Here is a 17,970-nt window from a genome sequence, read left to right on the forward strand (position 1 = left end):
GCCTCAATGGAGGACCCATATTATAATTACTTTAATTATATTGTTTCCAACTTAATCCTTTGTTTGGAAGATTTTGTGGTCGTTCTAATTACTATTATGGTCTCACTTTGCACATTATCCAATTAGCATGCATTTATCATATACTTGCATATATTCTCATACATCTCATGCATTCATGGATAATAATAAATATGGCATGATCATGGACTTTCTAAGGGATTCAATCTGAGCCACTAAGAATTGAATCAGGGCATTCCTAGGTGCATTTCATTCATTCATATTACAAGAGTTGCTGAAGGAGTACATAATCAATACTTGATCTTGAATTCCTCCCACTGGTCACACCAATGCTCTTGACCTCCTTGATCTTCTTGTAATCCAATTACATAGTAATCCTTGGCATACCAAGGCGAATTTATAAGAACTAAATAAATGAAATTACAACCCTTATAATACATGCCCAAAATAAATTAAAATAAATTAATTAATTTACAACCCAGAGAAACATAAAAGAAATAAATCCAATCACATTGGTATTTTCTTGTCCATGATCATCCATCATGCATATCACTATTTAACGATTAAATAAAAAATATATACTTATATTAAATTGAATATCTCATATTCAACTTAAAAATCCATATTTGAATATGATTCAAACAAATTTAAAAATTCAGATTTCAATCACATTCAAACAAATTTAAAAATTCATATTTGAATCACATTCAAACAAATTTAAAAAAATTCAGATTTGAATCAAAATTTAATTGTGTGATTAAAACTCCTAATTAAACACTTTAATTAGTCATGGGCATAATTATGGGCCTTGAAACAAAGCCCACATTCAAGCCCAAACAACCATACACACCCTAGGTTTGCACAACCATGGAAGCCGCCACCTATGGTGACTCCAAACAAGCATGCCGCTACCTTTGTTGGTCCAACTAGCAATGAAATAATCATCTCATGATCAAATCACACAATTAAATCATATAATCAACAATCTAAATGGCAAATATAGTGGCTCTGATACCAATTGAAAGAGCGAAAGCATGAAAAACATAAGTTTAGATCATTGAATTTAAAAATTTTTCTTCTAGGGTGTCATGCATCATGCAAGATTCATTATTTATCTATTTGATTTCAATGCTAAACAACATATTAAAACTCTTTTAATATGTTTTTGGATCTACATTTGCCATTTAAGATTTTAAAATTAACAGATTAATTCATTAGAACCCTAGATTAGATCAAGAACAAGTGCACTAACCTTTTGATGCACTGTAGTTGTGTTTAGCACCTTTAGGATGCGCCTAGGACACCAGATGTTGTCCCTTTAGCTTGTCCACACCAAGATCACCAATGGCAGCCCCTTGAACAGCTTCTCAATCCTTTCCAATCAATTAGAAATTCAGGTTTTGCCTTTAGAGAGATTACAGATGTATACAAGACATTAGAAATAATTTATAGCAATTTTAATTCAAGAGAATGTTAGCAATTCTCTTTGAATTGATGAGAGATGAAGAAGAAGAGAGGAAGAGCACTCCAAGGATGGCAGAACCTATGAAGAACAGTATCTTATTATTTTACTCTTTCGTAATAACACATTATATAGTTAGGTCACTACTTAAAACCCTTGCCACATATCACCTTCTGATTGGCTTTTAGTTTAATTGAACCAATCACATTGTGCCAAGTGTTAAACTTATATTTAATCTTGACTTTGATCATCTTACATGATTAAAAGACAATTGGCAAGCTTATGTGTAGTTCCATGTGTCATCATCTCATGGTGCCACATGTTACCCTGTGAAATGACCAAAATACCCCTGTGTCTTAATTTTGAGTTCTCAACCCAAAATAATTATTTTTCTTCTTCTAATCAATTTATATCAAATATAAATTAATTAATTAATTTCTATTAATTAATTTCTCATAATTAAATTCATATTTAAACACTTTAAATATAAATTTAACTTATATTATACATCCAATAACCTAGATTTGGTTTCAAGTCATGCTAGGGACTTTGCAATCTAATTGCAAACCAAACCTATTTAATTAATTAATTAAACTCTTTAATTAATTAATTAAATCACATTTAACTTGGAGATTACTTGTGTATGTGTTTGACTCACTAGGCTCATCACTAATTGGCAATGAGATATGATATCAACTCTTAATATCATCAGAACTCTTTCTTACCATAAATGATTTCTCTAAATCGTTTTATGCACCTCATAGACCATGGTTAACACCTAGCATAGCATGTCATGGCCACCCAATCAATAATAAGGTTTACCTTAAATGAACTGATAATCATATGTTACCATGCACAAGAATCTCTCTGTTACAAAATTCCAATTCGAGCTGGAGTCATGGTTTATGTCAAACTCCATTTGCTATGGATATTATGTTCACTTTTAATTCTAGTTCTTGATTAAAAAGATTTTCTCATCAGAAACTCTTTTCTGATTAAATCTATCTATCCTGGCTAGGAACTTGAAACATTAAGAATAATTAAATGAACATAGGATTTTATCCCTATTTACTTAGGGTAACAAATTCCATCTTGATCAACACCTATCTCCATATATAACTAGTAGGAGCCAATACATTCCTATATACCTATACACAGTACAAGTATGAAAGCAGTATCAAACTCAAACCACCTATATACAAGATAACTATGCTATCTTAGGTCTAAAGATCATATGCACTGATATGATTTTTGACAATACATTGACAAGAGTAAACTCCATGTGCTTATCATAAATGTCACTGGTTCTGCCTACTTATCATGTATAAGTACCTATCATGTTTGTTTTAAGGCATGAGACTAACCATTCCATCTTATTTATATCTCATATAAATACATTAGGAACAAACATGAATACAATCTTTCTAGATAAGTCATGTTCTTATTGTGAAGTATCCTCGATTGTGAACCAATTTATGATACTTTGTGCTAGAAATACTGTCACTCATATTCTCAACAACTTAAGAATAGAATTTCTGACAAAATATCAATTGACCTTTTCTATTACACATAAATATATTATGTAAATGGAAAAGTGAAAATGCCTTTTATTAATAAAACATGTACAAGATACATACGAAATGATATGCTCTAGAGAATACTACTAATAACTAATACATAGTGATGTATGTGGTCCATTTAAGGAAATCACTAGAGGTAGTTTTTATTACTTTATTACCTTTATAGATGATAAATCAATGTTTGGGTATTTGTATTTGATGAAATACAAACATGAATACTTTGAAAAGTTTAAAGAATTTAAATCTAAAGTAGAAAATCAAACGGAAAAAAGTATTAAAACTCTTCGATCAGATCATGGAGGTAAATACTTAAGTACTGAATTTGATGAATACTTGAAAGAGCATGGCATTATTTCAAAGCTGACTCCACTAGGAACGCCACAATTAAATGATATATCTAAAAGAAGAAATTGTACCCTATTAGATATGATACGTAGCATTATGAGCTATACTGACATACTGACATGCTAATCTTTTTTTGGGGATTTGCATCAGAATCGGCTTTGCATGTTCTGAATAAGATTCCATCTAAATTGGTCTCTTTCACACCTTATGAGATATGGCATGGAAGAAAACCAAGTCTTAAGCATGTTAAGATTTGGGGTTATCTAGCTTACATTAAAAAGCTGAAGACTGATAAATTGGAAACCAAATCAGAAAAGGGTCGATTTGTTAGATATCCAAAAGAAAGTTTTGGATATTATTTTTATTTGCCTACATCATAAAATATTATGGTAAGCAGAGGTGCCATATTTCTTGAACAATAGTTTATTCAAGAAGGTGGCAAAAGAAGGCAAATAGAGTTAGAATTAGAGAATTCCGACCAACCAATAAATCAGATTGATATAAATCCATCTAGTCAACCTATGTTTGTTGATGAAAAATCTACAATAATTCCTCACAAATCAACCAGAATATCTCACCTACTAGAGAGATATGGTTTTCTTTATAAAGATGAACAAGAGTTGTTTGCTCATAAAGAAACAGATCATGGAGATGATCCTTTAAACTATGAAGAAGCTATATCAGATATAGATTCTTCTGAATGGATTGAAGCTATGAAATCCGAAATGGATTCCATGTATAAGAACCAAGTTTGTGATCTTGTTGACCCACCTGAAGGTATTGTACCTATAGGTAATAAATGGGTTTTCAAGAGGAAAATTGGTTTTGATGGAAAGGTCGAGACCTATAAAGCAAGGTTGGTTGCGAAAAAGTTTCGGCAAAGGCAAGGAATCGACTATGAGGAGACTTTCTCTCTTATTGCCATGCTTAAAACCATTAGGATTTTGTTAGCAATAGTTGCATACTATGATTATGAAAATTAGCAAATGGATGTCAAAACGGCTTTTCTCAATGGAAACATTGAAGAAAACATTTTCATGGAACAACCTAGGGGTTTTGAATCCCAAGATCATTCCAAAGTATGTAAGCGAAAACGATCTATTTATGGGTTAAAATAAGCTTTGACGAGTTGAAACATCTATTTTGATGAATCCATTTAATCATTTGGTTTTGTAAAAAATGTTGATTAGCCATGTGTTTATAAGAAGGTTAGTGGGAGTGCTACCACTTTCCTTGTCTTATATGTAGATGACATTTTATTAATAGGCAATGACATAGGTATGTTAACAACTGTTAAGAAATACTTGTCAAATACATTCTCCATGAAAGACTTAGGGGAAGCAACCTATATTCTTGGAATTCGCATCTATTGAGATAAAACGAAAAGAATAATTGGCTTATCCTAAAGTCTATACTTGGAAAAGGTGTTAAAAAGATTTAACATGCTTGATTCCAAGAGAGGATTTGTAGAAAACAGAGAATTGGAAAATTTTCTTTTATATTTCTTCATACTAAAATGATTTACAAGCATTCTAATTTATATACAAAGGTTAGGACTAACTAGGAAACTAATAATAGCCAATAAATACAATGATTCCTAATTATATTCTAATTTACAGCTAATTTACACTAATTAAGGGATTTACATTAATTGAGGGATTCTAACACTCCCCCTCAAGTTGGTTCTTGTATGTTGCACGTGCCCAACTTGCAAACTAGGGTATGAAACCCCTTACAACTTAATCCCTTAGTGAACACATCAGCTAACTGGTCTTTCGACCCTACATAAGAGATACTTAAGGAACCATTGACAACTTTTTCTTTTATGAAGTGTCTATCAATCTCTATATATTTGGTCTGATCATTCTGAACTGGATTGTGAACTATACTGATGGCAGCTTTGTTATCACAAAACAGGGATAAAACACTAGTTTCTAGCAATTTTAATTCCTCCATCAACTTTTGTAACCATAATAGTTCATAAATACCTTGAACCATTACTCTATACTCAGCCTCTGCACTGGATCTAGCTATCACATTTTGCTTCTTGCTTCTCCAAGTGACTAGATTACCACCAACAAAAGTACAGTAACCAAATGTCAATCTCTAATGTGCAAATTTGCAAGTATATGGGTCGTCTCAAGTAATAGAGTAATGAATCAAGTATCGTTCCCAAGAAGATTTGTCATTTGAGTACCAAACTATGAATGAAGCGATTATTTAGGCTGATGATTGATGAATAATTGGTAAATATAAATGAGCAAAGTAAATTGATTTACCTAATTGGAATGGGTAAAGAGCAAGAAAATAAATTCTAAATCTAGACACAATTGAACTAAATTAATAATGGATAATTTAAATCAAAGTCTAATTATGTTTAAAGTGATTCCAGAGTTGGGGGTTTATGCATAAATTAATTAGGATTTGACTTGGGTATTCCAATTTTAAGGGAAAATAGAGTTTGAAGGTGATTGATTCAAAATTCCTTTGATATCTTTTTCAACCAAACCAAAGTGTGTTCTAAAATAATGAAACCTACTTTCGTCCTATATTTGATTAATTTAAAACCCATTAAGTTTTGTAATCAATCGTTAATTCCTCTTAAAACCCTAGTTTATTTCTAAATCTAAGTAATTTTAAGTTCTAATCCTAGATTATCTATCAATGACCTTCACCTTTCGGTCCTTCAATCAAATATTAACACAATACCCAATGGGTACCAACATTAAGTGTCACACCTTACCCCTCTGTAAGGTATAACATGATCCCGTAGAATACCTAATGAACTACCGAACTTCACCTACCGATAACTCATTAAGTACCATACAAGGGATTTTAAAACAATTTTCTTATTTTCGACCAGTGGTGAGCATTTTCTAATAAGTACTTAAACATTTAGTTAAATTAAATCTAGTTGGAAATTTTAGCCCATTTTCTTTTTCCGCAAATTTTATAAAAATTTTGACAGAGTTCCCTATGTATTTTGAGAAAACAATTCTTCAAATACCTGTAAAAAACACTTCTAAAAATTTTTCTCAACAACTACTTCAATTTCACAATCAAACTCAATCAATTTCATAATCATTTCAATAAATTTCTCAAGTTCAAAATTCAATAATTCTCAGCATACTAGCAATACATTTCATTTAAATTAAATAAAATTGTTGTACTCATATTTCATTAGAGACAAAACAATTTACATTCATCATACTAGAAATTTACATTAAGAAAATCCAAACTAAATTTATTACAACTTTATACAAACTTTGTACAAGCTGCTCAAGACCGATTTTACATGTCCATACAATTACGTGCAATACATACATCAAAATGAATATTTACAGTCAGGGTATAAATTATACCCGATAACTTCTAGCAGGTAGCTCCCCTGTCCTCACCAGCTCAATCTGCTATTCCTCTAGTCTCTATATCTACGACAGCATAACAAGCAATCGCTGAGTGGTGAACTCAGTGGTGCACAAACTAATAATTTAAAACTTAATACAATTTATGCTTGACAATTCATAACAAATAGAATTTTAAAATTTCTAAATTCTTCCAAATCCATGACCTTCAGAAATCAACATTTTCATTCATGCAAATTATTCATTCGAATAACATTTTGATCAAATAGTAACTATTTATTTACATTTCTTTTAAATTCCAAAACAATGCAAAATTTTTTGAATCATTGATAAATTATTTATTTCAATCACAATTTATCAAATCATGCATAATTTAAAGGGCGTTGCCAACAATACACACAGTCGAACCCATGACCCAAAATTCGAATAGATGCCGTGTTGTACACCACGACATTTCACATACTCCCAATAACCGAGGCTAAAAGGGAGAAACAAAGACTAGCTAGTATATATGAGTACTCATTCACATCATTCCCCAACTGGCAAGCCAGAGAGGAAGAAACTCGCCCCATCAAGTGGAGGAGTTATCTCACTAGACAAGCTAATGAGAATTCACAACATATTTTGTCATGTCAACTGTGGTTTCAAATCACATTCAAAATAATTTCTATTTGCAAAGTATTTACAAATCAACATATTTAATCATCATAAATTCATGCTCAAGGTTGGCAACACATCAAACTTAAAATTTACAATCCTCAAAACAATGCAATAAATCCTTAAATGCATAAGAAAATTTATATTCAAATTATACAATTTCATTCAATAAGTTAAAATTCTCAACACAACAAAAATCATGAATCATACAATAAATTTATTTCAAATCAATTTGGAATTGAAAAAAAACAAAAGAGTTAGTTGTGCACAAACCTCAAACGAGTCGCCTGTTGGTCTTGACTCGACTCCTCGGGTTCTGTCCCGGTATTCTTTTCTACTGGAACACACAATTTCACAGTGTTTCAGTACCATAACTTAGCATAAATCCAATAATAAATTTAACTTCACTTTTACCTAGCTCTAATGTGCTAAATTTGATGTTCTTGAAATTTTGTGTTTCGGGTTACTATTCACTACACTATTCAAGTCAAATTGTTGACTTTTTAAGGCTTAATAGGTATGGGAACTCCAACTTCACCCACATACCATATTTTGGTCACTAAACTTGTTGGTTTTGGTCATTTTCTCAAAACTTAGGTCTTTTAGGCAAAATTGCCAATTTTCGGTTTTGGAGTCCTAAGTTGCACTGTTTTATTGGTCCTTTTACTGTTGGAATTTGGCAAACCTTCCTTCATAGAAAGTGTTCCTTATTGTCTTAAGTGTATTCTCATTTTTGAATCACCCCAATTGGAGTTTTGTAGCTCAAGTTATAGCCAAAATACAATTACTGTTTACGTGCACTGTTCATGCTGCAATTTTGGTTCTGGCAGATTTTTGATCCAACTTCATGCAGTAATTTGATTAAGTTAAGTCCATAATTTGGTCTAATTTCCTCCATACGAAATGTTCTACTATGTCTTAGGTTTTCATCGGTTCAAGAATCGCCTAAATCGGAGTTTTCTAGAGAGAGTTATAGCCATTGGAACTTTACTGTTCAAATGGAAATCTCCAGATTTGCAGGTTCAGTAACTCAACTTTGCTCAATCATTTGATTAGGTTAATGGCATAATTTTGGGTGGTGTTCTTCATAAAAGTTTTAGATCTATATCTTATCTAATTACTGGAAAAATTTCAGGTCATTTTGACCTACCTAGCTCGAGTTATGACCAAATGAACAATTACTGTTCATTTGGTCAGTTTGTGCAGTGGCAGCCTGCTCTCATTTCACTTTGGTCAATTGGTTCACTAAGTTTTGGTCAGTTTTTGGCCATGGTTCCTGAATGAAAATTGTGCTATTTTATGTCTATTTTCATCCCCAATTGGTGGCATATCAATTGGACTTGTAAAATTTCCGTTTTGGTCCTTCAAAGTTGGCTTGGTCATGCTGCCAGCAGCATGACCATTCAACCTACGAATTTGACTTTCATTCTAATAATTCCTACACATCTCCTTTGGTCATTATTGACCATTTTTCACTTCACAATAGGTCCAAGACACCATTTACTCATTTCTTACATTTTTGGTTCATAAACCCTAAGTATCCAAACCCTAACCACACTAAATTGTTGCATTTGATTGATTCCATGCATACATACATGTTTCTTCATCTCAAACAAGCTCACATATGTATTTAAATCTATCAAAACATGCAAATATAACCCTATACACATGCTGGCTGAATTTCACTTTAGTCCCTCACACATATTTTTTTTCATTTTAAGTTTATTTCTATGCTCTTGATGCTATACATACACTAATTAAACTAAAAACTTGAAGTTTGCATTACTTACCTTGTTAGGTGTCTTTGAACTTTCACTTTCTCTCAATTTTCTTCAATTCTTTGATGACCAATCTTCCTCTCAAGTGATTAAATCAAGTTTTTGTGAAGCAAGTATGGGAGGATTTGGGGTTTAATGGTGGTTTCAAAGCTTGAAGCAAGCTTTAATGGAGGTTTACAATGGTGAGGGAGAGAGAAACGTAAATGGGAGGAAGATGAGGCTTTTTTTTTTCTTTTCTTTTCTTTATTTATTTTAGTTGATGGAAGACCACAAAATTTCCAATTAATTAATTAAATTAATTAGTTTAGTTATGGCATCATGCATGAGGTCATGCATGATGTCATCACCTTTTTACTTTTTGATTTTTCCTTTTTTTTTCTATTTTTCTATTAGTTCTTTAATTTAATTCTCGATTCCGAAATTTTCTTTTCTCCGATTTTATTTGTGATTAGGTCGAGTCAACTCGGGTCAATTGACCAAATTGCCCTCGCGGTTCATCCCGTTTGCAAATAATTCCATATTTCTTTGGCTCCTCGACCTAATTATTTGACCGCTTAATGCTTCTTTTCATGATTTTCTCTTTTCCACTGTGTTTATAAGGGTCCTAAGGACCGCATCGTCACTTTTTACGGTTCGAAATTTGAGTTTAAAATGACTTTGCAGTCGTTCCCGAGATGGTCACCCATCATTGTGACTCTCGGCTCGTTTAACTTCTTATGTTCTGTTTAAAATGACTTCGCAGTACCACATCATTGTACTGAGGAAGGCCAAAAGTGACTGTCTTCAGCCTACAGTCAATCATGGCATGATGCCTAGCTAACCAATCCATGCCCAAGATGATATCGTAATCTCTGAAGGGCATTTCAATGAGATCAGACAGGAAAGTGTGTCCTTGGATCACCAAAGGACAATCTCTACACATTCTATTAACCCTGACTTCCTGTCCTAGTGGACTTGTTACTAGCACCTCAAAGTCCATTTTTGTACATGGAACAGCAATGCAATCTATGATGCTAGCACTCATAAAAGAATGGGTAGAACCCGGGTCAAATAACACAAACACATCTTGATTAAAAGTTGAGAAGGTACCAGCCACAACATCAGATGTCTCGGCCTCTTCCCTCTGTCTCATTGCATACATTCTGATTGGAGCACTGTCTTGCTCTTATTGTTTCACTGTGCCTTGGCTGCCTGCTGGGCTACCTCTACCCCTGCCTCTACCTCTGCTGGGTGGTTGTGAACTTCTAGTGACAGGGCTCTGAACTGACCCTTCTGCAGTAGTAGGAGGTGGTCCAACTCTGCGACTACTGGTGCAATCCTTGGCAAAGTGTCCTGTGCCTCCACAGTTATAACAGGCTCCAATAGCCTTATAGCATATCCCACCATGATTTTTTCCACAAGTTTCACATTGGCGGGGAGGGTAGGAACTTCTGGTACTCTGCGACTGGATAGGGAGGTCTCGCCTGAATATCTTCCCCTACTGATTTCTTGCCACCTCGCCACGTCCCCATGGTTCTTCCTCTTCCCAAGATGACCACCGGAACTCATTCTACTGACTTTCCTTCTTTATCTGTCTTCTCTGATTTCTTTTTCTCAGGAGCAGTCTCAATCTCAATTCTTTCCAACTCTAGAGCTAGAGAAATAAGTTCAGAGAAGTTAGTGTGTTTGAAGCCGACTACTTGTACTCTGATACTGGGCTTCAAGCCAGTTTCAAACCTCTTGCATCTCTCCCTGCTTGTAGAGAGTAGACTCACTGTATAATGGCTAAGGCGGGAAAATTCCCTTTCATACTCAGCCACTGATCTGCCCCCCTGTTTCAGACTTAGGAACTCTTGCAGCTTCTGGTCTACATAAGCATCAGGGACATATTTCTCGAATTCCCGAGAAAGCCATTCAGTCAAGACTGCAGTTCTACTGATCGTGGGGAATGGTTTTCCACCAATCATAAGCATCCCCCTGTAACAAAGACACTGAGTATTCAAATCTAAGCTCTTCCGTGCAATGCAATTTCTTGAATACCCTGTCCATCCTCTCTAACCATTGTTCAGCTTCTAGAGGATCTACTGTCCCCTTAAACTCTGTAGCCCCATACTTCATCAATTTATCATACTGCCTAGTAGGAGACTGTGGTTGTACCACTGGTGTCTGTATTGGGACTTGAGTAGGTACATTGCCAGCCATTTTTTGGAACATTGCAGCCATCTGTTTGAATCGAGCAGAAAGCTGCAGTGCTGCGGTAGTCTTCTTTGAACCACTGACATTGAGTAGGCCTGGGGCATCCCCTTGCACCTCAGCCTCAATAGATTGATCGACTGAATGATCACCCTCTTCCATAGTCAATACGAGGATTTTAGATCTCCTGAACAAATAACACAAGGAGATTTCCTCCCGTTAGTTCATATTTATAATGTAATGTACCGTATATATCAAACAATGATATTGAGCAGTTGTACTATGAAGAAAGAATATTCAAATAACAGGTGAAAACAAAATTTAAAAACTTTGCTCTGATACCACCAAAACATGTCACACCTTACCCCTCTGTAAGGCATAATATGATCCCGTAGTATACCTAATGAATTACCAACTCCGTCTACTGATAATCCATTAAATACACTACAAGGGATTTTAAAAACTTTTCTTACTTCTTTTACGGTGGTGAGCACTATTTACAGGTGTTAAAAACCTTTTTGAACTGAAGTGATAGAACTAACATATTTGAATTATTTGGAATTTCTGTAAAAATTTTGGCAGAGTGCCATCTGTATTTTGGATAAAACAGTTCTTCAGAAAACCTGTAAAAAGCACTTCAATAAATTTCCAAATCTCAACTTCAACATTTTTCTCAACACAACATATTTCTCAAGTCAAATTCACAGTAATTTTTCAAAGACTGAGATAAAGAAAATATAATACAATTTTTACAAGCCAAAATAACTCATAATTATTTTACAACTTCAATGTACAATTTTTATTTACAACTGCTCAAAACCAACAACAATATGTACATACAGTGAACATACATTACATTACAAAATACAAAATATTAGTATACTCATTATACCCGGTAGTCTCTCATTGAGGTACTAGCGACAAGTCTGTATCTGTCTGTCTGTCTACCTGCGATAGCAATAAAAAGCTATCGCTGAGACAATGTCTCAGTGGTGCACAACATTAACCAAATACAATTTAAATCACAATTCATAAATCATATAAATAGTAGTTACTTAAAACCATAGTTAAATTCAAGACAATAATGTCATAAGGAATTTAACATAATATTATAATAAATCTCAGTAATCAAAACATAGCTAAATTCAAAAGACAGTGAATGTCAATAAGAATTTAAACTCATTTTACAATCTTACAATATGCATCAATAAATCACACACAGCTTTAATCATGTTCCCAAGTTCAATTCATCCCAAAAGCCGATGGCTAATGAGGTATTCAATTCATCCCAAAAGTCATTGACTAATGAGGAATAACATAGCTAGCTAGCAAAAATATGTGTACTCATTCTATTCATCCTCAACAGGCACACACCTCAACACTTCAGCAAGAGAGGGAATTCAATTCATCCCACTAGACAAGCTAGCGAGGAATACAATCAATGTACATGATAGCTGTGGTTTCAAACCAATTATAGTGCTTTTCAATCAATAAGTATCCATCAAATATCATTCAAACAATTTTTCACAATTTCACAACTTAAAACAATAATATGCAAATAGTCATAATTTATTTCAATTGAAAATAATTCAAAAGAAATAGTTGTTGTGCACAAACCTCTGATAACTATCTCTCGGTCTGGACTCAGTGTTTCCTTCCCTTTTCCTGAGTCTTTGGTAACTGAGAAATACAATTTGAAGTGTTTCAGTACTAAATTAAACTGTCTCTAACGATAATGTTCGATAAGTAATTCACTGAAGGCTATTATTTGCTCAATCACCTAATATACCGACCCTCGATGCGTTTTAGGTAAATTAAGTTTTAGTGTCATTAATATGTCACATTCGATAGGGTTTTAGGGTTGGTACGTTTTACCAAACTCATTTCCTTATTTAGTGCATTTTCTTGCAATTTGCTGAATTCCGGGATACTAGTTTGACCTAGCCGGACGACCTAGTTCCCTTGGTTTTCGGGTTTCGGTTAAAACTACAAACTTGTAGATCTATGTCTTATGGAACACGGGGCAAAAGTTTAGGTCAATCCGAGTTAAGTAGACCAAGTTATGGTCATTATACTATTACTGGTTAAATGGCATCAAATTAGGTCAATTTTAGGTCAATTTGGTCAACTTTGGTTCGGCCAGTTTTTGGACCCGAACCTGTGCAAGCTTTTTGACTTGCTTATGGTCATTTATGGGTTTTGGTGTCTTCATAAGACATGTAGGTATGGGTCTTAACTACTCATGGTTAAAATTTTAGGTCAATTGGACTTGTTTTGAGTGAGTTATGGCCTAAACACTAACTGCTGCCCAATTGGTCAGTTTTCAGGTTTCAATTGCACTTAATCCGAATTGGTCATTTTTCATGTCACCTTGCAAGCAGAATGTTGGTATGCTTTCTCAATGAAAGTTGGCACATTTTGTGCCTAGTTTCACCTCCAATTGGTCTCATACCAATTGAAGTTACACATTTAAAGTTATATGCTAAAATGCATACTGCCCTTAATTACCTTGCTTAAACATACCTCAATTACACACTTACATTACTATATGTCCACTTCCCTTACCAATTCTGTTTTGGTTCATTACCAAAACCATATTCCACTTTACATTAACATCACTTTGAGCAGATTACAAACATCCTTAATACACCAATTAACACTCACATTTACAAAGTCTAAGTACAATCACATATACACCTAACATTACAAATTCTTACATACACTTTACACAATCACTCTATATACATATCCATCAATCCTCAATGTCAATATTCTGCCAATACCTTCATGAACACATACATTTATCCAAGAGCTCCAAGGCTGCCGAAAATGTTCCTCAATACCAAAGTATCATACAATTCATCAATTTCCATCCCAAGTGCAAAATTCACCATATACATATGGAATAATTTACTAGGACATTAAATCACCATAACCAACATAATTTCTCATCAATTATATGCACAAATATTTCATCAAATACATAACCCCATGGCTGTCCAAAATGGACATCTCAATAACTCTTCAAACTTGAAAATTTTCTTCACAAAACCAACACCCATAACATAAACACAAAGTTCAACAAAGCAATCTTCCAAAATACAAACTTACCTTATGGTTGGAACTTGCCAAACCTTGATTAAACTTCTTGATTTTGGTATCAAGCTCTTCCTTATGATGTGTAGACAATTTTTAATGAAGCTATCTAAGTGATTGGAGTTGAAATGGAGGAGTGGATCAAGCTTGAAGGCCAACGGCAATGGAGGTCTTTTGGTTCTTCAATTCGGCAAGGCTTGGTGATTTGGAGAAGATGAAGTTTCTGATGGTGTAATGGAAGTACACATGCCCCACTTTGTTTTTATTTTATTCCCTTAGTGGCCCACTCACTCAATTAATCATATAATATGTTAAATTCCCACTTATTCCACATTAAACCCTTAATTCTTGCTATTTACTTTAGGTACCGCCAAATTAATTTTTCATTTTATTTTATAAGTGTAATATTATATATTTTTAATGGAAATTTAGGTCAAAAGACAATTCGAGATGTCAAATGACCATAATGCCCCTGTTCGGGTTGCATTCCCGATTTTTCGGTAACACCGAGTTTTGTCTGTTTTTCGATTTCTCACTTTTCTTTATACTAATTATTTAATTTTTCTTTAATCTTACTAATGATATTTATTCTCCAATAAGGGTCTATTTAAGTCCTAAAAATGTTTTCCAGGGTTCCTCGCAGTCCAGGGCTAGTCAACGGTCCACGCCGTGACTTCCCGGTGCGGTCCCCCATCGCTAGGGTTCTCGGCTCGCTCAACTTGGTAACATTCCTTTGCTATTATTTTTCCTTTGTTTTTCTTGTATTTTCTTTTCTTGTATTTCATTATTTTATGTCTTCTCACTCATATCGAAGTGTAATTCTAGGCATCCTAGCTGTCTGGACAACACTGGTCACCGGAGCAGCAGAACGCACTACCGAACTTAGGGGTGTTACAATTCTCCCCCCCTTAAATAAATTTCGTCTCGAAATTTTACCTGGCATTAGTCTCTGAACAATTTGTGGGTCTGTCTCCTCATATCATCTTCACGTTCGCAAGTACCTTCCTGGACTGAATGATGGTTCCACAAAGACTTTAACCAGTGTATCTGCTTATTCTCACCGCTTCACCTCATAAGCCAGAATTTCTATGGGTTCTTCCTCATATGAGAGGTCTGGATTTACTTCAATCTCTTCAACTGATAGTACATGAGATGGGTCAGATCTGTACCTCCTTAACATGGACACATGGAAGACACTGTGTATCCTTGCTAGCTCTAGAGGTAATGCCAACCGATATGCCAAAGGACCCACTCTTTCCAGAACTTCATATGGTCCGATGAAACGAGGACTCAGTTTCCCCTTTCTGCCAAATCTCATAATCCTCTTCCAAGGAGAAACTTTGAGGAATACCTTATCACCCACTGCATACTCAATATCTCTTCTTTTCAGATCAACATAGGACTTCTGACGGTCTGATGCAGCCTTGAGTCTATCTCTAATCAATCTGATCTTTTCCTCTGTCTGCTGAACAATTTCTGGTCCAATCATCTTCCTTTCACCTACTCCATCCCAACATAAGGGAGTTCTGCACTTTCTGCCATACAAAGCTTCATATGGAGGCATCCCAATGCTTGATTGGTAGCCATTGTTATAAGCAAACTCAATCAAAGGCAAGTGTGTATCCCAACTACCTTCAAATTCAATCACACAAGCCTGTAGCATATCCTCCAATATCTGAATAACCCTTTCAGGTGGCCATGCATGCGTGGGTGGAATCTTTGTCTTTGAAGTTCAATCTAGTTCCTAGGGCTCTCTCAAGACTACCCTGAGAATCTAGAAGTGAACCTAGGATCTCTATCAGACACAATTGATACTGGCACTCCATGCAATTTTACAATCTCATATATGTACAATCTGGCCAATCTTTCCAGGCTATAGTCCATCCGAACTGGCAAAAAGTGAGCTGACTTGGTCAATCTGTCAACTATAACCCATACTGCATCATGACTACTCTGTGTCCTTGGAAGTCCTGTAACAAAATCCATAGTTATTCGTTCTCATTGCCACTCTGGTATTGACAAAGGATGTAACAAACCAGCTGGAACTTGATGTTCTGCCTTTACTTGCTGACAAGTTAGGCATTTGGAAACAAATTCAGCTATATCTCTCTTCATACCCATCCACCAGTAATGTTCTTTCAGCCCTCTGTACATTTTAGTTCCACCAGGGTGCATAGCAAATGGAGACTCATGTGCTTCCTTCATAATGATTTGTCTTAATTCCACATCACTAGGAACGCACATTCTGCCCTGATGTAGCAATAAACCATCATCTCTCACAGAGAATTCAAGTTTCTTGCCCTGCTGGACATCTTTCAGTAGCTTCTGATACTTTTCATCATTCTGAGCAGCCATTCTGATCTGATCAATCAACACTGGCTATACATACCAAGCAACTACTGTCTGTCCCTCATCATCAATCTCTAAACTGGCATGCTGTGCTTTCAACTCATATACCATGGACATGGGAGAAACTCTGAGACTTGCCATAGTCTTGCGACTTAAGGCGTCAGCCACCACATTTGCTTTTCCTGGCTGATAGTCTATTAAGCAATCATAATCTTTGATGAGTTCTAACCATCTCCTCTGCCTCAAATTTAATTCCTTCTGGGTGCCTAAGTACTTCAAGCTCTTGTGATCTATGTAAATGTAGCATTTCTCTCCATACAAATAGTGTCTCCAGATCTTCAGAGCAAAAACAATAGTTGCTAGCTCCAGATCATGTGTTGGGTAGTTCCTCTCATGCGGTTTCAGCTGGCATGATGCATAAGCAATGACATTCCGATCTTGCATCAGTACACAGCCTAACCCATTGTGAGAAGCATCACTATAAACTGTGTATTCTTTACCCGGAGTAGGTAAAGTGAGAACTGGAGCTTCAGTCAAACACCTCTTCAACTCATCAAAACTCTGCTGACATTTATCAGTCCACTGGAATTTTACATCTTTCCGAAGCAGTTTGGTCAGTGGAGAAGATAACATAGAAAATCCCTTCACAAACCGACGGTAATATCCAGCTAAACCCAGAAAACTGTGAATTTCTGTGATGTTCCTGGGTGGCTTCCAATTAAGGATAGCTTCTACCTTGCTGGAATCTACCTTGATCCCTTCAACTGACACAACATGTCCCAAAAAGGAGATTTTTTTCAGCCAAAATTCACATTTCGACAATTTGGCGTATAACTGTTTCTCCCTTAAAGTCTGCAGTACAATCCGCAGATGTCTGTCATGCTCCTCTGCATTCCTTGAATATATCAAAATGTCATCAATAAACACCACCACAAATTGATTAAGATATGGTCTGAAGATAGTGTTCATCATCTCCATAAAAGCAGCTAGAGTATTTGTTAACTCGAATGGCATTACTAGAAACTCATAGTGGCCATACCGAGTTCTGAAAGCAGTTTTTGGAATACTCTGCTCTTGTACCTTCAACTGATAATAGCCAGATCGCAGATCAATTTTGGAGAATACAGCTGCACCCTTCAACTGATCAA

Source organism: Hevea brasiliensis, chromosome 1, assembly GCF_030052815.1.
Source record: "Hevea brasiliensis isolate MT/VB/25A 57/8 chromosome 1, ASM3005281v1, whole genome shotgun sequence".
NCBI lineage: Eukaryota > Viridiplantae > Streptophyta > Magnoliopsida > Malpighiales > Euphorbiaceae > Hevea > Hevea brasiliensis.